Below are 4,587 nucleotides of genomic sequence, written 5' to 3'. Positions count from 1 at the left end.
TTTCCCATGCCAATAAAGCCCTTGAATTGAATTGAATTGAATTGAGAGAGAGGGGAGGCAGAGAGAGAGAGACGGAGAGAGAGAGACATGGAGAGAGAGACATGTAGAGAGAGAGAGGCATGGAGAGATAGAGAGAGAGAGAGAAAGAGAGAGAGAGACACATGGAGGCACTGTATATATATATATATAATATGACATTTGCAATGTCTTTACTGTTTTGAAACCTCTGTATGTGTAATGTTTACTGTTAATTTTTGTTGTTTTTCACTTTATATATTCACTTTGTATGTTGTCTACCTCACTTGCTTTGGCAATGTTAACACATGTTTCCCATGCCAATAAAGCCCTTGAATTGAATTGAATTGATACATGGAGAGAGAGACATAGAGAGAGAGAGAGAGAGATGGAGAGAGAGAGAGAGAGAGAGAGAGAGAGAGAGAGAGAGAGAGAGCCATGGAAGCAGAGAGAGAAAGGGAGGCAGAGAGAGAGAGAGAGAGACATGGAGGCAGAGAGAGAGAGAGGGAGGCAGAGAGAGAGAGAGAGACATGGAGAGGGAGAGAGACATAGAGAGAGAGAGACATGGAGAGAGAGAGAGAGAGAGAGAGAGAGAGAGAGCGGGGGGGTTTAAACCAGGACCCTGACCTATGGCCCACAGTCAGAGGAAGAGCGGGATTGTGAAATAGGTCGTTTCGGAGGAGTGCAGAGGAACAGGGGGAGGGAAGGATGAGAGCGGTGCTGCTCTCTAGAGAAACCTACTGCTGTTAGTTTTATCTCTCTGCTCTGTAAGCTTGCTTTTATAGGCTCAGCCAGTGGCACTGGCCAGGCCTGGGGAAAGGGGAGGAGGAAGGAGAGAGAGGGAGTAAGGAATGAAAGATGCATAGTCTTTTTTATATCATGAATTCATTTGGCCTGCTCAGCAGTGTGTCGAATAATATTTACAACAATATCTAACTACTGTTAGAGTGGGACATAACTCAGTTCCCTCATATCCAGAAGGCTGTAAACTGCTTCCTAACTGTGTCTTCTTAGCCAGCTCCTGGGACTGCATGGTGCACATTATAGTTTAATGACCTTGGCAGCGGGAGGCCGGGAGCTGTAGCGTAGCAAGCTAGCACTAAGAGGCTGAATCTAACTCAGGCTCTGACCCAGTCACTCTGTCTCTGGATCTCTCTCTCTGGATCTCCCAAAGATGTTTGGAGAAGGGGAGGGGGGGGGGGGGGGGGGTAAGAGGAGAGAAGATGAGAGGAGGGGAGGGGGGGTAAGAGGAGAGAAGATGAGAGGAGGGGAGGGGGGATAAGAGGAGATAAGATGAGAGGAGGGGAGGGGGGATAAGAGGAGATAAGATGAAAGGAGGGGAGGGGGATAAGAGGTGATAAGATGAGAGGAGGGAGGATAAGAGCAGAGAAGATGAGAGGAGGGGAGGGGGGATAAGAGCAGAGAAGATGAGAGGAGAGAGGAGGGGATAAGAGGAGAGAAGATGAGAGGAGAGAGGAGGAGAGGGGGGATAAGAGGAGAGAAGATGAGAGGAGAGAGGAGTAGAGGGGGGATACGAGCAGAGAAGATGAGAGGAGAGAGGAGGGGAGGGGGATAAGAGCAGAGGAGAGGAGTGGAGGGGGATTAGAGCAGAGAAGATGAGAGGAGGGGAGGGGGATAAGAGCAGAGAAGATGAGGGGATGGGGGATAAGAGCAGAGAAGATGAGAGGAGGGTAGGGGGGATAAGAGCAGAGAAGATGAGAGGGGAGAGGAGGGGAGGGGGATAAGAGCAGAGAAGATGAGAGGAGGGGATGGGGATAAGAGCAGAGAAGATGAGAGGAGGGGAGGGGGGATAAGAGGAGAGAAGATGAGAGGAGAGAGGAGGGGAGGGGGGATACGAGCAGAGAAGATGAGAGGAGGGGTGGGGCGATAAGAGGAGAGAAGATGAGAGGAGAGAGGAGGGGAGGGGGGATACGAGCAGAGAAGATGAGACGAGGGGTGGGGGGATAAAAGGAGAGAAGATGAGAGGAGAGGAGAGGAGAGAGGAGGAGAGGGGGGTTAAGAGGAGAGAAGATGAGAGGAGAGGAGGGGAGGTAGAGGCCAGCTCTCACAGTCACATGTCAGAATTAGACGTTCATCCATGTTTCTCAAACGTCAAATTTCGAAGTGTTTTAGGTTGAGTTTAAGCATTAACTCCATAGTTCTAAGGTTAGGTGGTTAGAGCTCTAGGGGCGCTATTTCATTTTTGGATAAAAAACGTTCCCGTTTTAAGCGCGATATTTTGTCACGAAAAGATGCTCGACTATGCATATTCTTGACAGTTTTGGAAAGAAAACACTCTGAAGTTTCAGAATCTGCAAAGATTTTGTCTGTAAGTGCCCCAGAACTCATTCTACAGGCGAAACCAAGATGATGCATCACCCAGGAATTAGCAGAATTTCTGAAGCTCTGTTTTCCATTCTCTCCTTATATGGCTGTGATTGCGCAACGAATGAGCCTACACTTTCTGTCGTTCGCCCAAGGTCTTAGCAGCATTGTGACGTATTTGTAGGCATATCATTGGAAGATTGACCATAAGAGACTACATTTTCCAAGTGTCCGCCTGGTGTCCTGCGTCGAATTCGGTGCGCAATTGCCAGCTGCTTCTACTTTACCATTTGATTCAGGGGAGAAAGCATGTGTCCAAGAACGATGTATCAATGAAGAGATATGTGAAAAACACCTTGATGATTGATTCTAAACAACGTTTGCCATGTTTTCAGTCGATATTATGGAGTTAATTTGGAAAAAAGTTTGCGTTTTGAGGACTGAATTTTCAGATTTTTTTTGGTAGCCAAATGTGATGTATAAAAGGAGCTATTTCTAATACACAAGGAATCTTTTTGGAAAAACTGAGCATCTGCTATCTAACTGAGAGTATCCTCATTGAAAACATCAGAAGTTCTTCAAAGGTAAATGATTTTATTTGAAGGCTTTTATGTTTTTGTTAATGTTGCGTGCTGGATGCTAACGCTAATGCTAACGCTAAATGCTAACGCGAAATGCTAACGCTAGCTAGCTACTTTTACACAAATGATTGTTTTCCTATGGTTGAGAAGCATATTTTGAAAATCTGAGATGACAGTGTTGTTTACAAAAGGCTAAGCTTGAGAGATGGCAGGTTTTTCCTAAACAAATAATCTTTCAGGAAAAACTGAACATTTGCTATCTGAGAGTCTCCTCATTGAAAACATCTGAAGTTCTTCAAAGGTAAATGATTTTATTTGAATGCTTTTCTGTTTTTTTGTGTAAATGTTGCCAGCTGAATGCTAATGCTAAATGCTACGTTAGCCATCAATACTGTTACACAAATGCTTGTTTTGCAATGGTTGAGAAGCATATTTTGAAAATCTGAGATGACAGTGTTGTTAACAAAAGGCTAAGCTTGAGAGCTAGCATATTTATTTCATTTCATTTGCGATTTTCATGAATAGTTAACGTTGCGTTATGGTAATGAGCTTGAGTCTGTATTCACGATCCCGGATCCGGGATGGGGAGATCAGAAAGGTTAACTCTGAGTGATTAAGGTAAGGGTTAAGGTTTGGGATAGGCTTAAAACAAAACATATCAAAAACAACTTTATGTCGCTGGATTTGAACTTTGGAATCAGAGGCAGATGCTAACGTCCATCCACCATCCCTGTCCACAGCATCGTTGCATAACTGAAACCTACTTGAAGGTAACAGTACTCACTGTTGCCCCTGGTGGCCGGTTTCAACATCACCTCCCAACGTCCTCAGACATGGATGGATGTCGAATACGGACTTGTATCACGGGTGACCTGGCTGGAAGACGAGGCTGAAGATGAGACAGGGACAGAGGCTGAAGATGAGACAGGGACAGGGGCTGAAGATGAGACAGGGACAGAGGCTGAAGATGAGACAGGGACAGAGGCTGAAGATGAGACAGGGACAGAGGCTGAAGATGATACAGGGACAGGGACAGAGGCTGAAGATGGGACAGGGACAGAGGCTGAAGATGAGACAGGGACAGGGGCTGAAGATGAGACAGGGACAGGGACAGAGGCTGAAGATGAGACAGGGACAGGGACAGAGGCTGAAGATGAGACAGGGACAGGGGCTGAAGATGAGACAGGGACAGGGGTTGAAGATGAGACAGGGACAGAGGCTGAAGATGAGACAGGGACAGGGGCTGAAGATGAGACAGGGACAGAGGCTGAAGATGAGACAGGGACAGAGGCTGAAGATGAGACAGGGACAGAGGCTGAAGATGAGACAGGGACAGAGGCTGACGATGAGACAGGGAGAGAGGCTGAAGATGAGACAGGGACAGAGGCTGAAGATGAGACAGGGACAGGGGCTGAAGATGAGACAGGGACAGAGGCTGAAGATGAGACAGGGACAGAGGCTGAAGATGAGACAGGGACAGGGGCTGAAGATGAGACAGGGACAGGGACAGAGGCTGAAGATGAGACAGGGACAGGGGCTGAAGATGAGACAGGGACAGGGGCTGAAGATGAGACATTGACAGAGGCTGAAGATGAGACAGGGACAGGGGCTGAAGATGAGATAGGGACAGGGACAGAGGCTGAAGATGAGACAGGGACAGAGGCTG

This window comes from Oncorhynchus mykiss, chromosome 26 (genome assembly GCF_057628025.1).
Source record: "Oncorhynchus mykiss isolate SJ-2025 chromosome 26, ASM5762802v1, whole genome shotgun sequence".
NCBI lineage: Eukaryota > Metazoa > Chordata > Actinopteri > Salmoniformes > Salmonidae > Oncorhynchus > Oncorhynchus mykiss.
The sequence above is the reverse complement of the archived record's forward strand: the minus strand, read 5'-3'. Positions refer to the sequence as shown.